Source organism: Gorilla gorilla, chromosome 8 (genome assembly GCF_029281585.2).
Source record: "Gorilla gorilla gorilla isolate KB3781 chromosome 8, NHGRI_mGorGor1-v2.1_pri, whole genome shotgun sequence".
In the NCBI taxonomy this organism is placed as follows: Eukaryota; Metazoa; Chordata; class Mammalia; order Primates; family Hominidae; genus Gorilla; species Gorilla gorilla.
This window is the reverse complement of record NC_073232.2, coordinates 51,107,530-51,129,568: the sequence shown is the minus strand read 5'-3', so window position 1 is coordinate 51,129,568 and position 22,039 is coordinate 51,107,530. Positions and strand designations below refer to the sequence as shown.

The 22,039-nt window shown below is 35.4% G+C and overlaps 1 long non-coding RNA gene across 3 annotated transcripts in view; it reads left to right on the top strand.

The window, feature by feature from the left end:
* The window catches only part of LOC134756417 (uncharacterized), a 397,200-nt gene that overhangs the window by 345,152 nt on the left and 30,009 nt on the right, over positions 1–22,039 (top strand). Inside the window, exon 1 of one of the 3 annotated variants that reach the window (XR_010135204.1) lies at positions 7,440–7,598. The exons of the other annotated variants lie outside the window; for them this stretch is intronic. This is a non-coding gene — a long non-coding RNA (uncharacterized lncRNA). Of the gene's footprint in view, positions 1–7,439; positions 7,599–22,039 lie in introns of those variants that run through there. 3 annotated transcript variants of the gene reach the window in all.

The following is a 22,039-nucleotide window of genomic DNA, read 5'->3' as shown; positions in this document are numbered from 1 at the left end:
TTTATTTGTAACTAGAAATCACTTATTACACGAGTATTATAGGCATATCTTGTTTTACTCTGTGCCACTTTATTGTGCTTCACAGATATTAAGGGTTTTAAGGGTTTTTTTGTTCTGTTTTTTCTTTTTCTTTTTTTTTTTTTCTGAGGTGGAGTTTCACTCTTGTTGCCCAGGCTGGAGTGCAATGGCACGATCTCGGCTCACTGGAACCTCCGGCTCCCGGGTTCAAGTGATTCTCCTGCCTCAGCCTCCCGAGTAGCTGGGATTACAGGCACGTGCCACCACACTCAGCTAATTTTTGTATTTTTAGTAGAGATGGGGTTTTGTCATGTTGGGCAGACTGGTCTCCAACTCCCAACCTCAGGTGATTCACCCGCCTTGGCCTCCCAAAGTGCTGGGATTACAGTCGTGAGCCATCATGCACGGCTTTTTTTGTTCTTTTCTTTTTTTTTTTTCCCCACAAATTGTGGGTTCACGGAAACCCTAAGTCAGGCATGTCTATCATCACCGTTTTTCCAGCAGTACGTGCTCACTTTGTGTCTCTGTGTGACATTGTGATAATTCTCACAATAATTTAAACTTTTTCATTATTGTTATTCTGTTATGGTGATCTTTCATATTACAATTGTAACTGTTTTGGGGTGCTATGAACCATGCCCATATAAGATGGAAAACATAATTGATGAATGTTGTATGTGGTCGGTTTTTTTGTTTGTTTGTTTGTTTGTTTTGAGGCAGAGTCTTGCTCTGTTGCCCAGACTCCTGGGGTACAGTGGCATGATCTAAGTTTACTGCAACCTCCACCTCCCTGGTTCAACTGATTCTCCTGCCTCAGCCTCCTGAGTAGGTGGGATTACAGGTGTGTGCCAGCACATCTAGCTAATTTTTTCATATTTTTAGTAGAGACAGGGTTTCACCATATTGGCCAGACTGGTCTCGAATTCCTGACTTCAAGTGATCCATCCACCTCAGCCTCCCACCCAGGCGTGAACCACCGTGCCTGGCCAAATGTTGCCAGGCCAAATGTGTTCTTACTGCTCCACTTTTCAGTACCCCCATAATTGTCCCTCTCCTTGGGCCTCCATATTCCCTGAGACACAACAATGTTGAAATTAGGTGAATTAATAACCCTACAATGGCATTTAAGAGTTCAAGTGAAAAAAAAAAAAGCTGGGTGCCTCTCACTTTAAATCGAAAGCTTGAAATGATTAAGTTTTGTGTGGAACTAAGACAGGCTGAAAGCTAAGTCTCTTGTACCAAACAGCCAAGTTTCGAATGCAAAGGGAAAGTTCTTGAAGGAAATGAGAAGCGCTACTCGAGTGAACATACAAATGATTAGAAAGCAATACAGCCTTATTGCTGATATGGAGAAGGTTTTAGTGAACATTCAGAGGAGTTTGGAAGAAGTCGCTGACAATCTTCATGGATGACTTTGAGGGGTTCAAGACTTCAGTGGAAGAACTAACTGCATATGTGGTAGAAATGGCAGGAGAACTAGAGTTCGAAGTGGAGCTGGAAGATGTGACTGAATTGCTGCCATATTATAATAAAACTTGAATGAATAAGGAATTGCTTCTTATGGATGAGCAAAGAAAATGGTTTCTTGAAATGGAATCTACCCCTGGTAAAGATGCTGTGAACATTGTTGAAATGATAACAAGATATTATAATACCACATAAACTGAGTTATAAAGCAGCAACATGGTTTGAGTGGATTGACTCCAATTTTGAAAGAAGTTCTTCTGTGGGTAAGATGCTGTCAACCAGTATCACATGCTGCAGAGAAATCTTTTGTGAAAGGAATAGACAATTGATGCAACAAACTTTATTGTTTTCTTCTTTAAAGAAATTGCTGGCTGGGCATGGTGGCTCACACCTGTAATCCCAGCACTTTGGGAGGCCAGGGTGGGCAGATTACCTGAGGTCAGGAGTTCGAAACCAGCCTGGCCAACATGGCCAAATCCCGTCTCTACTAAAAATACAAAAATTAGCTGGGTGTGACAGGCCGGGCATGGTGGCTCACACCTGTAATCCCAGCACTTTGGGAGGCCAAGGTGGGTGGATCACAAGGTCAGGAGATGGAGACCGTCCTGGCTAACATGGTGAAACCCCGTCTCTACTAAAAATACAAAAAAATTAGCCAGGCGTGGTGGCAGGAGCCTGTAGTCCTACCTACTCGGGAGGCTGAGGCAGGAGAATGGCTTGAACCTGGGAGGCAGAGCTGGCAGTGAGCCGAGATCGCACCACTGCACTCCAGCCTGGGCGACAGAGCAAGACTCCATCTCTACAACAACAACAACAACAACAAAAATAAAATAAAATAAATTAGCTGGGTGTGGTGGTGCATGCCTGTAGTCCCAGCTATTTGGGAGGCTGAGGAAGGAGAATAATTTGAACCCAGGGGACGGAGGTTGCAGTGCGCCAAGATCACACCACTGCACTCCAACCTGGGTGACAGAGAGAGACTCTGTCTCAAAAAAAAAAAAAAAAAAAAAAGAAAAGAAAAGAAATTGCCACAGCCACCCCAGTGTTCAACAGTCGTGTCTTGATTAGTCAGCAGCCATTAACATCAAGGCAAGACCTTCCACCAGCAAAAGATGATGACTTGCTGAAGCTCAGATAATTTTCATACTTCAGGTATTGAATTTTTAATCCTAGAGCTCCATTTTTTTTTCTTTAATTTCTATCTCTATCCCCAAATTACCTGTCTTTACCCATTATATCTACAATTTCCTGTACATTCTTTATATACTATTATTATTTAAATATCTCTTATGGCAATTCTAAGATCTAAATTATCTAATACTTTATTTTTACTGACTATATTTTTTATTTAGAATACAATTTCCTGTTTATTCGTGCCAAATAATATTTGATTTCATATTAAACAATGTGCATGGTACTTTAAATAGAGTTTGGACCCATGATCTCTCTGTGAAGAGCACAGAGTTTGTTTTAGTAAGGAGTAAAATTAGTGGTGGATCACCTTCATTTTGTAGAATTTTTAAGCATTATCAATACCATACATGTATGCTTAATCCAGGAACGTGATTCTTACTTCTAGCTTTGGGTTCTTCTTTGTTTTCAGTGAAAGGCCTACTGTGTTTATTAGATCTCCTTAACTTAGTGGGATTTGATCTCAAACTTTAACACCCAAATGCTAGATAACTACCAAAATCTGCTCAGTTCTTGCAGCCTTCATGGTGAGTTTTGCTGGAGTTTTGGGGGTCTTCCCACTGTGTTTTCAGTTCAGCATCAGCTGAGAATATTAAAAGAATATGTGGATTTTAGGATTTCTCTCCTTGCAGTTTTTTCTTTTCCTTAAAATCAGCATACATTTTCTGCCTCATGGAAGTCTTGAGCTCTGATCTTTCACAACTTACGCCAGCAGAACTTCTGTTTTCTGCTTGTGCCTTATCTCCCATGCAGTACACAAACTAAAGCATGCCCCAGGATAAAAGCTGGATTTATACAGATCTCACTGAATTTATTTCTTTTTTCATAAGGTTGTTTCCTCACAAGGTTCTGTCCACTTTTGGCTATTCTCTAATGCCTTCCAACAGTTTCATTTTTAAAAATATTGCTTTCCTAGACTTTATAAATATTTTTGGCAAGAGGGTTTGTGTGATACATGTTACTCTTCCTTCACTGAAATCCATCTGTGGGTAAGGGGCTAAGAAAAACTTTTCCTTTCTGCATGATAATATGAGCTTTAGTTAGATTTCTAGATCTCTTTCCCTAGAAACCTAAAATGGAAGAACATGTTATTAACAACATTGGTTAAAATTAAAATGATCACAGATTGGCAAATAGCATTTATACTGAGAGAGACTCTAAGTGAACAAGTGACTTACTGCAGCACTATACTGTTGGGCTTCCCTAAGGGTGATGATTCTTGTAACTGGGCATGTGCTCCCAGGACCCCCATAAGTTATGCCTATGGGTTGTTACAATAAATTGTTTCCTGTGGAGAATGAGACTTTTAAGCCAGGCTGCCTCTTGAACTTGACAAATGTGAGTTTTTCTCACTTCGGAACTATCTCTGTGGGGCTGTGTGGACTGCTGTATGGATTGCTGTGAGGTCCACTCTCCTTGATGCAGAATGCTCAACACTGCCCATCCGAGAAGCTGCATGTCCTGTCTTGAATCCTCTTAAGTGAATCTGATGCCAACTAGACCCATTCTTTCTTGTGAATGAATGTGAAACTGAACCTAAAACGATCTCCAGGTCTGCATTGCACCCATTCTCCTATAATGTTTTAAAATTGATTTTAAATGCTTGTGTATGACCATATACAGCATTTGAAATTGTGAAGACCAGAATCCTAAAATTATTATGTGTGTTTTAAATTTGAAAGCTATTTTCATTTTTTTTGTTTTGTTTTCACTGCATATAGTGAAAACAAATAAATAATTGCTATAGTCATCCAAATGTGGCATTTATATAGGATTTTTAGATGAATATCTCTTTAGATAAGTGCCGTATTCTTCACTATAAAATGTCATATTAAACATGCCCCTGTTCTATGAGAATATTTATGTGGAGAGTATTTATATAGATGCAAACATAACATGACTTCTATTTTTTCTAAGAAATAATTTTAGGAAAAAATCTCTCTTATGCTTTGATATAAATACACTTCTATTTATTTCTTGGCATAATTAGAAAGTGTTTATTTTTTCCAGGAAATGAGAGGTTTATTAAAAGATAATCACATTATTCACTAAAAAGAATATATATTTGACTTTTCAAAAGTAAATTTAAAAATTCCTTTTATACATCTATAAACAACTGTGGAAACTTCAACTCCATTTTCTGTTCTATAGTCTCTGGCATACACTACAAATATGAAATAGCTTCACTCAAATGTACATTTTAATCTGCAATCTAAAATATTAATGTACAAAGACAAGGTGGAAGGTTACTTACAGTGACTTTGTTTCAGACTTCTGATAATACGAAAATGTGCAGACATTAAACTCATTTATAGTTTGTATTCATAATTAAGATTGTAAGAATTTTATTTAACTCTCTTCAGTGTTTTTCCTGATATGGAGAAGTTTGGGTCATACTATATCTTTAGACACATGTGAGCTTCTGGGGCTGAATAGAAAATAAACTTGCTTGCTTACAGTAGGAGGATGGGCAGGCAAAAAGAAGTTACAGCAATTTCTATTGGCTTACCAATGCTATTCATATATTGTTTTTATTATCTAGTTGGTTTTGGGTGAGTGGATGCTAGAGAACCTAGAAAAGGTCAGCTAATATAGTAAGTGACAACTGTTATTTTAAAAATTGTGTTGTGAAAATAGTCTAACTGTATTGATCATTCGGCTGCAGCAATGGCCATCCAGTGGACCATAAAGAAAAGTGTGTCATATTAAGGGGCGAGGCTTTAGATTTGGGCAGCATTGGTATTGGACAGAGCACTTCATTAAGTATTTGAAAAGAGAATGTTTTCATGGGAAGAGATTTTGTGTCTAGTGATGTTTTGAGTTAGTCATGCGATGTGATTTTCTCAGACAATGATGCTACATGCAGTATTAAGTATCGAGGCAATGATAAAGACAAATCGGCTATAATCCTCACCACTGAGTGGTTTGCTATTGAAGGAGATACATGCACAAATGAACAAGGCGTTTTCAGAGCACAACTGTGGAGCTGATTACTTCTACTTAATAGGAAGTCTTCTGAGAGGAGGTGGAATCCAGGGTTTATTAATGAAGGATCAGGCAAATAATTCACATGAATTCTAAGCATCATTCCAAGATATACCTGAAAATCTCATACAGCTGTTACTGAGAAGAAAATCTTTTACAACAGCCAACACTTTTAACCCCTATAAAGATCTTTGTAAAGAAAGAAACTCCTTCAGGTATTCATTTTTTTCAGCAAATATTTGGTCAACTAATATGTGCCAGGGACTACTATAAGTATTGGAGATTTAGTGGAGAACATGGTAAGCACTCTGTCCTCATGCAACTTATATTCTAATGGGAGAGACAGATGATAATTGGCAAGAAAGAAAATGAATCATGATAAAATTCCAGATTCTGATGAATAAAATGAGTAAGAGAAGGCAGGGTAAATAGTTGAGGTCTACTTTAGCTAGAATAATCAGGGAACCCCCTTGGAAGAGAAGTCATTTGTAAATGAGCCTGAATCAGATGAGGAGACAGTCAAGTGAGGTCGTGGGAAAGAGTGTTCCAAGTAGTGTGAACAACACATTTAAGGGTGTACTTACACTGCCTGACTTTCTACTTTTGTGCTGATAGTTTTGAACTTTTAACTTTGGAATCAATTAACCTTAAAACTTTAGATACTTCTTCTAAAAAGTTTTTTCCTAAGGCTTCCTTTCTTTTGGACTGGCAGCTCTTATACAAACAAAGTCATTTCTCTTTTGCACTAATTATCCTCTGTCTCTTAATCACTGACTAATTACCTCTATTTGAAACAGATTTTTTCAGTGTTCATGAAGAAGTCAGTGGGAGTGCTGTATGAATTAAATGTGCTGTTTCTTAGAGCATAACATAGCAACAGAAGAATTCAAGAAATGTCTGGCTTTCTTTTGTCCAAACTCAGCTATTTTGACAATTTTGCATATTATTATTCATTTTTGACGGATTCCATATTGAAACCACTAGAATAATTACATTAAAATAATTCACCTTATTTTGAAGCATGAATTTAATATTGTATTTAAACCTAAAGGTGGTTATCTGTGATTTTCACAAGTTAGAGAACCAACAAGCTAGGAAATAAGAGATCAGATCTATATTATAGGAAAATAAATGGGACTTTGTGAAAGTGTTTTTTTTCTTATTAGAGGGAGGAATTGAACATTGAAAGTTATACTTTTCAATAATTATATTGTTTATATTTAATCATAGATTTTTTTTAAATGTTCGAAGCAAATATGTGAATGTTTTAGATAAACAGATACTTAGCCTATAAATAATTAAAATATGTATCTGTAAGGATTGCTATTCTAACAAAATATTAAATCAAATATAAGTAAGACACATAGCCATAGTCCTAATCATAAAATTATGAAACCAAAATGTGTGAGTGAGAAAATATATGGAATCATCTAATAAAAATGTTTTCAATATAATGATTTCTTTACCTAATTTTCTCCTATCTTACCAGTCCTAAAAGACATTTTGGATTCCTCAAAGTGTCTAGGTCAGATCAAGGCTGAAATTCTAATAGGTTGATCTGTGCAGTTATTTAATACCATCCATAAATCCTTTGTGTGTTCAAGGAGACAGGCTAACAATACTACTTCAGAAACTGAAAACTGCTTAAATTAGATGGAAGATTCAGGGGTTGTTAGAACAGCTACCCTATTACATTCCCAGAAGTCTTATAGGATGTTTCCTGAACATTGTTCACATTTGCAATTCATTTGTAAAAATATGTTTTGTTTGTTTTATAGAGGTGGGATCTCACTATGTTGCCCAGGCTGGTCTCGAACTTCTGAGCTCAAGCCATCCACCTGTCTCAGTCTCCCAAAGTGCAGGAATTACAGATGTGAGCTACTGTGCCTGGCCAAAATCTCTTTTTGATGGAAGAGAAATCTCAGAGGAGAGCACTGGTAAGAGAGGCAATTGGAATTTAAAAGCAAATTGCCTCAAGTAAGGAAAACAGTATGACAGACTGGGTCAGGCTCAGCATCATTGCGTGGAAGGTGCTGTCAACACAGGGCAAGAAACTGTGCTCAACTATGCCCTTCCTGGCCACTCCAGTAATCACATGATTGAATATGCTCTTGTGCAAGCTGTAAGCCATTTCTATTTTGGGGAAAGGAGAAGTTTCAAGTATAGAGGAACACATTCTGTCATTAAAAGCTCTGCCTGTTAGAAACGCTATTGGCACTAAACAGTAGAAAAATTAGACGAACAAGAAATGAATTAGTCTCAAACAATAAGGAGTCTAGAGTTACGTAGTCCAAGACTAATGCAATGGCTCATTGATATGTTTAGGAAGCCAGGATCTTTCCGTCTTTTTTGTACTTCATCCTAAGAATATATAATTTTGTTCTTATGCTTTTGGTCTCATGGTAGCAACAAGACCATTGCACCTCCTGAATCTCATGTAATTTCAAACAAAAAGAATGAAGAAGAGAAAAAAAGCTGAAGGCTGAATTCTTTCCTGAAAGCTCCACCCACTGAGGATGGATTGCAATTTTCTTGTAATCTTTCGTTCCTTAAAGCTCCACCCATTGGAAATTTCAAAGTACGTCTATAGGCTCTGAACAGGGTCATTTGGTCACAGGAACACCCTTAGCGATAAAGGAGTATTTGGTGTTCAGTTTAGTTGTGTATTTTCCTGTTCTGTTATTAAGGAAAAAATGGAGAAAGGATTTTGGATAAGCATTGAGTGATAGTTTTTGAAATGTGACCAGAAGCTCTACAGTTCTACAGTTCTTTGACAAAGCCAACTTGAGACACAGAAGGAAAGGCATTCCCCCACTGACTGAAGAGAAGTGTATTCAGGCTCAATGCTTTAGAGGAGTCATCAGCAGTATAGGTAATGGCAGTGGCCCAAGGGTTATGATGATTAGCAGAAGTCCAGGGGTCCCAGACTGCAGTCATACCAGAGATTGACCTTGGGTAATACAGTGACAATGAACAGTAGAGTCAAAAGGGGGCGTTGACAGTGGACATCAGGGCAGAGAGACAGCAAAGTGGAAGCTAATAACTCATTGGATGCGTGATCTTCTTCCATACTCACTCAGGTGTTCCAGAATAAAATCATGCTAACTCAGGTTTCAGAGACTTGTGGGGGTGTAGAGTGAACATTCTCTTTTTTGAGAATTTTTAAGAATATCTTAAGAAGTAGATTCTAGGCAAACACTTGTCTTTTAGCTAGTTGAGTGAAAGAAGGCTTGATGTGCTGATATCTGAGGTATTGCTAGAAATGTGGCATATTTGTATTAATTTACGGGTTAATCCTAGGACATTCTATTTCATATAAAATAATAAATTATTTTATTAATTTAACAACTTTGTGTTTTGTTACTTTGCCTTTAATCTTCATCAGTAATTTTTCCTTCATATCAAAGATGCTGATATTTTTCGTATATAACAGTTATATTCCTAGAGAAGTAAACAAAACTAATATAATTAAAAAGAGATAAAGAGCCAAGCTCACTACTGTTAACATTAGCTAATATTTGTTGAGCAATTACCATATTCTCTGTATCATGGTAAACACTTTATATGTATTTTTATTTGATCCTTGGAACAACCCTGAGAAGTGTGTTTTATTAGTAACATTGCTTTACAGAGGTAAAAACTTAAGTTTTGAGAGACTAAGTAATATGCCACAGCTATGCCTCTGCCAAAATATGGACTTTGTATTTGAACCTAGGCATTCTGGTCCTGGTTAACTGCCTCCTAATATGGATGGTTAGCAATACGATTGTAAGTAAGACTTTTCTCCTACAGCTAATACCAGTGCCACATCTCCAGCAATTTGTAGCACAGGGCTGTTTGATTCTATTTCTTTGCAATTCTCTAACTCAGAGTCATTACTAGGCTCTCCATAAGCATAGCATTTTATTTTCTTCTCAATAGCTTATTACTGTTATTTAAAATTTTTATTAACTTGGTTAACCCAACATCAAGCCATACCATTTCCTATATTTGACTTACTGGTGTTTACAGCCAGGATAATTACTCAGAAGCGATATGGCTGGATTAAAAATATTTTGCTGAGTTTGAAAGTCAGTGTTTCATATATAATATATACACTGTAACAGTATCTTTTAAAATAATTTTTTGCTTCGATTGCTATTGAGTTATGAGGGTTTTCTTCATTTTCTTTTTATTAAAAAATAACTTGAACAAATATAAGGAGGACATTAAGTACTGCCTCAATGTAACTGTTATTGGCATGTTGGTTTTAGGACTTTTTAAAATATATGGAAGGGATGGGCATTTCATGCATAATAATGTAATACAAAAAATCAGAGTTTCATTATTGGGACTTGATGTATGTATCTTTTGTCTGAAATCCCTATTTCTTCCTAGGCCTAAGTCACACACAGAGGCAGTTTTGTGAAATACATTGTGCTTATGATATATGTGAAGCAGCTAGCACAGTGGATGAGCTAGCAAGTGCTGGGGAGAGAGATCGCCTTCCTTTAATGACTGTTCAGCTTTTAATGGTGGTGTCACCTTGGACAAGTTTTGTAACCTCTTGTGTCTTCAACTGAGTTATTTGTAAAATAGGGATAAAAATAGTAACTACCGAAAGGGTTATTGCGAAAGTTAAATTATTTAATCAATGTAGGACATTTGGAGGAATGTTAGGTACAAAAATATGCAATAAATTCTACCTATTATTATATCTAGAAAACCCAATTTTGATCTTATAAAAATGGTTAACCTTTCTGCCCATTGGGCCTTCCTGAATGCATATCATAAATCGGGAAGAAATGATATCCTACGTGCTCCATACTGGCCTGTATTTCACCATGTATCCTTATGTTTTTCTTCAACTTAATTATTTAGGTAGAATGATACTTATAATCCAAAGTTCTCAAGATCTTGCCTGATATGTGCTTGGATTGCATTACAATAAAAGCATAATGTGTTGAATCAAGATAAAGAAAAAGGTCTCTCAAAGGCAAATTAGATGAAGAGAGTTCAAGAATCTTGACTACAATCCTTAGGTATGGTTCACCTAATCTAAATATCCATCTTGGAGGAATTCTTTAAGCTGTTACTTTCTGAGATAAAAAGATTGGATCCACACTCTGGAAAGTTAATATTGTATTGTGACTATGATTACAAGCGACAGAAGTCAATATAAGCTAAGCTGAAGGAAAAATTAAATTATGTAGCATTGTTTGTTATATGAATATATCATCTTGCAGAACCAAAATTTGGCAGGAATGTACCTGGTCCTCACCAGAGACCACTAGGAGGAAGCAGGCAGCTTTCAGGAATTTAAGACACTCTCTCTCTTACTCTCACCTTGTGTTCTGCCCATCTACATCTGCTTAATTCTCCTTCCTCAGCAGACCAGCTTTCTCTGGATCGCTGGTCTGCTGGTGGGAGGACCCACAACAAAGAGGATAGATGATTACCCATGGTTTACAAATTTGCACACTATGTTCTGTACACATAGTGTAACTGTAATTCTGTCTCTTACCTTAATTCCAGGTTCCCAGATGAAGCATTCTGATTGGCACAGCTTGGTCAGAAGCCCAATGAGGAGGTCAAGGGACAGGGCCATAGTAGAGAGAAAAAAAAGTTAAGGCAGTTGTTTCGAATTAAATGAATGGCTCAACAAATTATATAAAAGTGATCTACTACACATATGCAAAACATTATAAAAATTTAGCACCAGGTTCTGATACAATAATCTAATGGACCTTCTCATGATGGAATGGTGGAATATTTTAGCTTAAAACAGCTAAGAAAATATCTTGAGTCAGTCTGGAATTTTTGACATTATTCAAGCTTTGCTTATTTCCTGTTTGCCTTGGGCTCCTCTTATTTTTTGCTGGTTTTTTTTTTTTTTTTTTTTTTTACATCAGGGCTCCTATGGTACAATTTGCAGGAAATTAATATTTTTTGTATACATGTTTGTTCAAATTTATTTTAAATACCATGTCTTTATCAACAGTAATGCTATGGAGATTTTGCTCTAATCAAATTGACAAAATGCCCACCAGTAGTTACTTATCTGTAATATTTACAGCTCTCTCCATCTTCTTAATGTCATTCTGAATTCCCGATTTAAACAAAATCTATTTGTATGACTCTGCTCCTTCTGCCTATATCTTGACTCTTAATGTTCTTTGGCAGCTCTTTCTGAATTGAGCCTATGCTTCTACTAAAGGAAAAGTATTTGAAAATGTTTTGAGAAAAAGAACAGCTGCTCTTTCGTGTCTGTAGCAGTCAGGATACAGGCGAGAAGGAGATGACACACTCAAACTAGGTAACTGAAGGCAAATAAAGGTATTATTTACACTGGAAGATGACAACCAGGAATGGTGCAGCATCTGATGGCAAAGAGGGTCAATATCACTTACAGGCTTGAAGTCAAAAGAGGAAGGAAGAGTTAGTGGAACCTGGAGAGAAAGCTCTATGAAGACCCCAGTGACCTGAGAGGAAGGGAGCCAGGGAATAAACAGATCTTTGCTCCCCTCCTGCACTATGATATTCTGCTAGCACTATGATTTGATCCAATGGAACCCAGGTGGCAGGTGAGTCAGTTGATGCAGTTCATAGAGGCTGACGTTTGTTCAGGGGACAAAACAGTGGAGAAGGGGCAAAGGATCTGAAGGAGCAAGTGAAATATTTCCAGTCCAGGATTGAAATGTAAAACCACTTGCACTCTTTTCCTTGTCATTTCTTCCCCCACAATATCTAAATTGTCAGAAACACAAATCATGTTGTATTTAATACGTTACCTACACAAACAGATATTACCTCATTTGATAAATTTTATATACTGCAAATGGTAATTATTACTTGATTATGTTGACTTTAGGCATCTGAATCTTCACATCTGAATGTAGATACATTACCTGGAAAGATCCTTTAACTTTAGGATACGTGCAGTTGGCAAAACATGATGCTAAACCCACATTGTGTGCTCTTTGATAGGCACATAGTGTCATAACTTTGTGTCTCTAAAGTGAGGGCTCTGTGAATGGTCTCTTCTGCTTCAGCCCTGATTTTGCTCAGTCAACATTCTTTGATGAGGTAATAGCAGGATCATTGATAATATTCTTTTTTTTTAAATTTTATTATTATTATACTTTAAGTTTTAGGGTACATGTGCACAACGTGCGGGTTTGTTACATATGTATATATGTGCCATGTTGGTGTGCTGCACCCATTAACTCGTCATTTAGCATTAGGTATATCTCCTAATGCTATCCCTCCCCCCTTCCCCCACCCCACAACAGTCCCCCGAGTGTGATGTTCCCCTTCCTGTGTCCATGTGTTCTCACTGTTCAATTCCCACCTATGAGTGAAAACATTGATAATATTCTTGCTTCTCCCTAGTGGGAAGATTCAGTTTCTTTTTGGAGTTTAAGCTGAAAACAAATCTACATTATGCAGCACCATGAAACTTTTTGTGTAGTGTAGAAGGGTGTTGCTATTTAATCAATTCAAGCCCATAGTGTTTCTATATAATGCTATGAAATATCCATCCCCTGCTCTCTCCATCTTAACCAATTAAGGAGTTCACCGGAGGTCCTATTTAATCAGTTATGCTGAACACTATCGGAGCTATGCAAGCTCTTGCAACAGAGCATAAATTCAGGTAGGCAAGGAGATGCATTTTCAGGAGTGTTCTGGTGTTTATTTCTTTGGTTTATTATGGGTCACGACCGGCAGTTATGACCATATTATCACAATAAGAATAATTTCAGGGGCCCCAATTGGGGGTAGATAGTTGGGAATCTCCAGGAATTATGAATAGCATATTCTATTCTGCAGTCTTCTGTTATTTTGTTATTAATCGGTGGTTACTGACTTCCTATTGTTAGAAGAAACTCATGCTATATGCTGGTCTTGTTCTCTTAAGAAGAAAGTGAGTGGACTCTTCATCATAAGATCACAGTTCCATTTTTCATGAGCTGCTGGCCACATAAATTATTTTGGGTTGTTTCCCATGACAGGCACATTTAGTGAATTAATCACATACAAAGGAAAGAAGTAACCTGCAATATTTTTCATAGATATGTAAGATAAAACAGAGAGAAGGTATGGAGATTTCTCCTGTACTCTGTGCCCCCATACATGTCCAGTCTTTGCTATTTGTTACATCCCTCACCAGAATAGTACATTTGCTACAATCGGTGAACCTACACTGACTCATCATTATTATCCAAAGTCCATAGTTTACCTTAGGGTTCATTGTTGATGGTGTGTATTCTATGGATTTGGATAGATGTATCATTTTATATATATATGTATGATAAATACATAATATATATATAACATAATAATATATTATATATATATTATAATACATACCATGATATTATTTAGAGTAGGTTTACTGCCCTAAAAACTCTCTGTGCTCCACCTGTGCATTCTCTCACCCCCAATCAGCTGGCAATCACTAATCTTTTTACTCTTTCCATAGTTGTTGCCTTTTCCAGAACGTTACATAGTTGGGGTCATACATACTTTTCAGACACAAAACACAAAAAACACTAATCAAAAATCGAAACATTCTTACATTGGACTTCACCACCACCACCGAGAGCAACCCCTTTCTGATTTCTATCAGTCTGTATTTCTTTTTGTTTCAAATATATATGTAAGTTAATTATATGGTATATATTGTCTAGTGTCTGGCTTTTTTTGTTTAAATGTCTATGAAATTTATCTGTATTATCATGTGGCATGCATCTGCCACAACATCTTTTGATACATTCTCCTATTGATGGACATTTGAGTTATTTCCAGTTTGAAGCTATTGTGCCCATATTTATTTGTTAGTATTTTTGCTGTTGAATTGCAAGAATTATTAATATATTCAGTATACAACTGCTTTTTCAGACATATGTAAAGAGAATATTTTTCCCACTATGTAGTTTTTACATATTGTTTTAATGTGGTTTCTTGAGAAAAAGAGTTTTTAAAGTGAAGTCAAATGTATAGATTTTAAAAATTTTTGATTAGTGTTTTTGTATTTGTTCAAATAAATCTTTAGGTCAGAATACTTTATTTTCCTCATAGTCCATAAAACTTGTAGTGAGTTACAATATTTTATTTGCTATCAGTTATTTATTTCTTCTGTCTTTTTTGTAATATGATAAATCTCTCTAGAGGTCTATGAATTCTATTAGGTTTATCAAAAACACTACTATTACTTCCATTGATTTTTCTCCATTATTTATCTATTTCTTTGAGTAATGAAATAATTCACTTCTATCTTTATTACTTCCTTTCTCCTACTGACTTTTTGGCTTTAATTTGCTTTTCTCTAGTTTCTTAGGGTGGGAGTTTAGATGGTAAATTTTTACCTCTTTTGTGGTTTCCAAGTATCTGAACTATAAGTATTTTCAAGCTATATATGTTCCTCTAAGAAATATGTTCACTGTGTTCTCCACATTTTGTTGCATTTTATAATTCTTCAATTAATATATTTTCCAATTTCTCACATGAATTATTCTTTTATCCATGAGTTATTTGGAAGGCTGTGCTTTATTTTCCAAATAGTTGGAATGTCTACATATCTTATTGTTATTGATATCTAATTTAATACAGTTGTGATCAGAGAATATACTCTGTATGATTCCAATTTTTTGATAATTATTGATACCTTTTATAGCTGAATTTATACTTTACTTTGGAAAATATTTATGAGCACTTGAAAGAAGTATGTATTATGCAGTTAGTGGTGTGTAGTGATCTGCAAAGACAATTAGGTCTTTTAGTGCTACCTCTTCTTTATTTGTACAGATTTTAAAAAATCAATTTGTCCTATCCATTACTGAAAGATATGTGCTATAATCTCTAACTATAAATGAAGAGTTTTCTACTTCTTTTAATTCAGTCAATTCTTGTATATTTTGAATTTCTGTTAGGGCATAGACATTTAGTCTTGCCATTTGTTCTTGATAGATTAATTCTAGTCTTATTATATGACACATCTTTCCATGTCTATGTCTTTAAGTCTATTTTGTCTTACATTAATGTAGCTAAGCCAGTTTTCTTCTACTTAATCTTTGTATTGTATTGCATAGGTTTTTCTGCCTTAATTTTTTAACGCGTCAGTGTCTAAATTCAAAGTGTCCTTATTTTAAAACATGCTTTCTAATACTTCAAGCACACTTTAAACACACAGTTGGCTACTCTTAGATTTTAATTGAAAAGTTTGTTCCATTTACATTCAGTATAATAATTAATGTATTGGGTTCAAGTCTCCCAACTTGGTATTGATTGCATATTTATCCTATTTGTTTTGTTCATCTGTTCAGGTATTCTGTTATTTTCTTTGGTAAATTAAATATTATGAATATATTACTTTATATTCTATATTGATATTTTAACTAAACTTCTTTGTGTTATTTTTTCAGTAGTTGCTTCTGTCTTTAAGTTAGAGCATTAAATATTATTATACTACTGAATAGACATTTTAGAAACTTAGGGTAGCATGATTTTATTTACTCTCTTGCTCTATTCCTTCTTACAGAATTGGAGACCCATCTAGTGCTATTTTTTTCTTCAGACTAAGATTTTTTTGTTTTGTTTCGTTTTGTTTTAGTATTTATTTGGCACAGTTATATGAAGATGCATTCCCTCAACTTTTTTCATTCTAAGGTTGTCTTTATGTTGCTTTAATTTTTGAAAGATATATTCAATGGAGGTAACATTTTAGATTGAAACTTTCTTTCTCTAGCATTTTGAAGATTTATTTGTATTGTCTTGTCTTCTTGCCTCCATTATTTTAGTTAAGAAAGTCATCATGCATAATACTTTGCCCTTGTGGATAGTGTGCCATTGTCCTCTGGGTGCTTTTAATGTTTACATTTTATCTTTGGCTTTTGGTGTTTTCATTATAATGTGCTTAGGTGTGCTTTTGTTTGTTGCTGTTTTTGGTGGGACGTGTGGGGTCGCTATGTTACCCACGCTGGAGTGCAGTGGCTTTTCACACCTGTGATCATAGCCACTGCAACCTCAAACTCCTGGCCTCAAGTGATTCTCCCATGTCAGCCTTTCCAGTAAAGTGTAGTTTTCTTTTTATTTGCTCTGATTGAGGTTAAATAAGATTCTTGGATTTGAGGATTATCAGTGTTTTTAAGTTGGGAATTATCTCTTCAAATATTTCTGCCACACCCTCTTTTTAATTTAGGTATTTTAATTAAAATGTTAGATTATTTGAAGTTGTACTACAAATCTCAAATCTGTATTTGGTACAACAAAAAAATAGATGACAATGGAGACTAAGATACATTATTTTTACCTTTAGAAAGTCAGACTGCTAAACTGGGAGCAAAAAAAAAAAGATGATCTGTAGTTTGCTGGTTTTTTGAAGTTTAAGTTTGATTTATTTCAACACTGGCTTCAAATGTTTTGAAAATGGGATCAGGACTTTCTGATACAGGCTTTAGGTTCTAAGCACTGCTGTGATTTCAGAGATCTGCTTGTGCTTCACAGAAAAACTGCCAATTTTTGGAACTGTGGGTTATCTCTCCATGCATTGTAACTCAGCATCCAGGTTTTTTATTTGCTGAGATGTTCTCTTTGCTCTCCCATCTTGTTCCCTACGTTCCATGCCTCAGACTTCTCTTTAGCACTGTTGTGACTTCGTCTAAATTGAGCAGGTAGTGGCCCTGTAGCTTGTAAAAGCCTCAAATGCCTTTGTCTTGGCTCACATCCCCTAACCTCTCAGTCTTTGTAGTTGAAAGCCTGAATTTTTTCAAGGAGTTTCACTCTTACCTGCTGTGGGCCTCCCAAAGTTGAGTGCTCAGAATGCCTTTAATGAATATTCTTGAACTCTCCTCTCCTGTATCCCCTTGCTTCTGAGGGGTGCTTGTGCTTGGTGGAACCTCCATGTACTCTGGAGGAGTGTCTCTTGGTTATCAATCTTAGCCCTCATTTTTAAAAACAGTTTTACTGACATATGAGTGAAATGTATGTGACATACACTAAGACAAACATCTTTAAAGTATGTAATTTGATAAGCTTTGATATATGTATACAGCACCACAACCATCACCATCACTACCACCACCAAGACAATGAACATTCTGTTACTCCCAACAGTTTCCTTGTACCCCTTGGTATTTCCTACCTTATGCCTTTTCTTTCTCCACTATCCCTGTGTCCAAACAACTACTGATCTACTGTTTTTATGCATCACTATAGATTAGCTTATATTTTGTAAAAATTTATGTACATGAAATTACACAATATGTACTCTTTTTATTTCATGGAATCTGGCCTCTCACTCAGTAAAATTGTTTTAAGATTTATTCATGTTATTCCATAAATAAATAGTATTTTCCTTTTAATTGTGATTAGTATTCATTTTATCCATTAAGCTGCTGCTAGACATTCTGTTTTTTTCCAGCTTTTGGTTACCACAATAAATCTGCTCTGAATATTTTTTTCTAGACATACTGTCATTTTATTGGGTGTATATATAGGATTGGAATGTCTGAGTCATTTGGTGGGTGCATGTTTACCTTTTTAGGAAAGTTCTAAATTATTTTCCAAATTGGTTGTACGATTACATTTCTACCATCAGTGTATGAGAGTCCCTGTTCCTTCACATCCCCAACAACATGTTGTATTGTTGGTCTTTTTAATTTTAGTTAATCTAATGGTTAGTTAAGGTAGTTATATCTCATTGTGGTTTCAATTTGCATTTCTCAGAAGACTAATGATGTTGAACATATTTTCACATGCTTATTTGCTACCTTTTTATTTTACTTGGTAATTTATCTTTTGTACATTTTATTATTGTACTGTTCATTTCTTTCTTTTTTTTTTTTTTTTCTGGGACGGAGTCTTGCTCTGTCGCCCAGGCTGGAGTGCAGTGGCGTGATCATGGCTCACTGCAAGCTCTGCCTCCTGGGTTCACGCCATTCTCCTGCCTCAGCCTCCCGAGTAGCTGGGCTGGGACTACAGGCGCCCGCCACCGTGCCTGGCTAATTTTTTGTATTTTTTAGTAGAGACGGGGTTTCACCGTGTTAGCCATGATGATCTCGATCTCCTGACCTCGTGATCCGCCTGCCTCGGCTGTGGTGTTCATTTCTTATTGCTAGGTTTTGAGAGTCTTATATATTCTGAAAAACAGTAATTTAGTAGGTAAGTGATTTGAAAACATTTTCTTCAGACGTATGCCTTATTTTTTTATTTTCTTAAGAGTGTATTTTAAGAGCAGAAGTTCTTAGTTTTGATGAAGTTCAATGTTTCTGTTTTTTTCTTTGTGGATTGTACTTTTCTTGTCATATACAAGACATCTTGACTTATCCTAACGTCACAATGATTTTCTTATTTTCTTTTAGAAATTTTATAGTTTAGGGCATTACATTTAGATTGATTATTGATTTTTTATTAACTTTTGTGTCTGGCATGAGATGTGCATTAAAATTTATATTTTAAGAAGGATATTTAATTCTTCCACTACCATATGTTGAAAAGACAACCCTTTCACCCTTCGGTTGCCTTCATACCCATATCGAAGATTATTTGACCATATATGCATGGATCTATCATGGGGCTCTCTATTCTGTTCCATTTATTTACTTCTCTACTTTTAGACCAAACCACACTGAGTTGATTACTGTAGCTTAATAAAATCTTGAAATTGAGTGATTTAAGTCTTCCAACTTTGTTTTTTTTGGTTTGGTTTTCTTGAAAGGCTGTTTTGGCTATTCAGATATCTTGGCATTTCCATATGAATTTTAGAATTAGCTTCTTAATTCTGAGAAAAAAACAAATAAAACAAACAAACAAAAAACCCTATGAGAATCTTGAATGGCATTTCATTGTAATCATTTTTTGGAGAATTACATCTAAGCAACATTGAGTATTATGATCCATGAATACATTATCGCACTCATTTTCTTTAAGTCTTCTTTAATTTTTCTTGGAAATATTCCCTAATTTTCTGTATACAAGTCTTGCAAATTCTATCAGATTTAACTTTATATATTATTTCTTTATTTGTTTACATTATTTTTATTTAATTGTGACTCTTCTGTAAATGGTAATATTTTCCACATTTTATTTCCAATTGTTGATTGTCAGTATACACACATATAGTTGATTTTCATATTTTTATCTTACGTCTTCCCACCTTGCAAAACTCACTGAATATTTTGTATAGCTTTTTTTTTTAGATTCTTAAGAGTTTTCTAAGCATGATAATGTTGTATGACAATAAATTTGGTTTTTACTTCTTTGAATCTCAGTGACTTTATTGCTTTTTCTTGGGTTATGGCTTCGTTTAGGAGATTCTTTGCCATGTTGAATAGAAGTGGTGGGGGTGGATACTCTTACCTGGTACTTAACTATAGGGGAAGACTTCAGTCATTCCCATTGGGACATTAGCTATTGTATTAGTCCATTTTCATGCTGCAGCTAAAGACATACCTGAGATTGAGCAATTTATAAAAGAAAGAGGTTTAATTGAAGTACAGTTCACGTGGCTGGGGAAGTCACACAACCATGGTGGAAGGCAAGGAGGAGCAAGTTGCATCTTATGTGGATGGTGACAGGCAAAGAATGAAAGAGCTGGTGCAGGGGACTGTCTCTTTTTAAAACCATCAGATCTCATGAGACTTATTCACTATCACAAGAACAGCAGGGGAAAGACTTGCCCCTGTGATTCAATTATCTCCCACCAGATCCCTCCTGCAACACGTGGGAGGGAATTCAAGATGAGATTTGGGTGGGGACACAGCCAAACCATATCAGCTATAAATTTTGTCATAATGTACTTTTCCCAGGTCAGAAACATTTCCTTTACTCACAGTTTGTTCAAACTTTTTATCTTGAAATAAGATTAAATATTGGTCACATTTTTTCTTCATCTATGAGATGATTAAATTATTTTTCTTCTTTAGTCTATTGATATTACAGATTATTTTATTGAATGCTTTTCTTTTATTGATGTTCATTTATACTTTTGATATTTTAATTAATTAATTAATTGATTTTTTAAAATTGATACATAATAGCTGTACATATTTTCATGGTCTATGTGATAATTTGATGCATTCATATAAATAATAAAATTAGGGTGACTGGGAAATATATCACCTTAAGTATTCACCATTTCCTTATGTTATGGACATTCGAATTATTCTCTTCTAGCTATTTTGAAATGTACAATCAATTAATGTTAACTGTGGTCATTCAACTAATCTAATGAACACCCAGTCTTATTTATTTTATACGTATATTTGAAGCCATTAAGCCTCTCTGTATCTACCTCCCCACTTCCCATCCTAGACTCGTATAACCACCAATTACTCTGTATCTTCATGACATATGGTTTTTTAGCCTCCAGATATAAGTGAGAACATGTGGTATTTGTTGCACTTAACATAATGACCTTCACTTCCATCCATCTAGCTGCAAATGAGAGGATTTCATTCCTTTTATGGCTGAATAATATTTCATTATGTATATATACCACATTTTCTTTTATCCATTAATCCACTGATGGATACTTACTTTGATTCCATTTTGTCTATTGTGAATGATGCTACAATAAACATGAAAGTGCAGCTATCTCTTCGATATATGGATTTCCTTTTTTTCTTTTTTTGGATACATACCCAGTAGTGGAATAGCTGGATCACATGGTAGTTCTATTTTTAGTTTATTGAGGAACTGTCATACTGTTTTCCCTAGTGGCTGTACTAACTAACATTCCCACCAATCATATACTAGGCTTTCCCTTTCTCCATATTTAAGCCAGCATCCATTATTCCTTGTCTTTTTGATAAAAGAAATTCTAACTGGATTGAGATAATATTTGATTGTGGTTTTGATTTGCATTTCTCTGATAATAAGTGATGTTGAGCATTTTTATCTGTTAGCAATTTGCATGTCTTCTTTTGAGAAATGTCTATTCATGTATTTTGCCCTTTGTTAAATCAGATTTTTTGTTTGTTTTGCTATTGAGTCATTTGAGCTCCTTATATCTGGTGGTTATTAATCCCTTGTCAAATGGATAGTTTGTAACTATTTTCTCCCATTTTATAGGTTGTCTCTTCACTTTGTTGATTGTTTCTTTTCCTTTGCAGAAACTTTTTAGTTCAATGTGATCCCATTTGTCTATTTTTGCATTGATTGCCTGTGCTCTTGAGGTCTTATGCAAAATAATTTTGCTCAGATCAGTGTCCTGAAGTATTTTTGCAACCTTTTCTTCTAGTAGTTTTATAGTTTTGAGTCATTTTTTTAGAACTTAAATCCACTTTGAGTTAATTTTTGCATATAGTTAGAGACAAGGGTCTGGTTTCATTTTTCTGCAGGTGATTATGCAGTTTTTCAAGCACCATTTATAAAGTGACTGTCCTCATTGTGTGTTCTT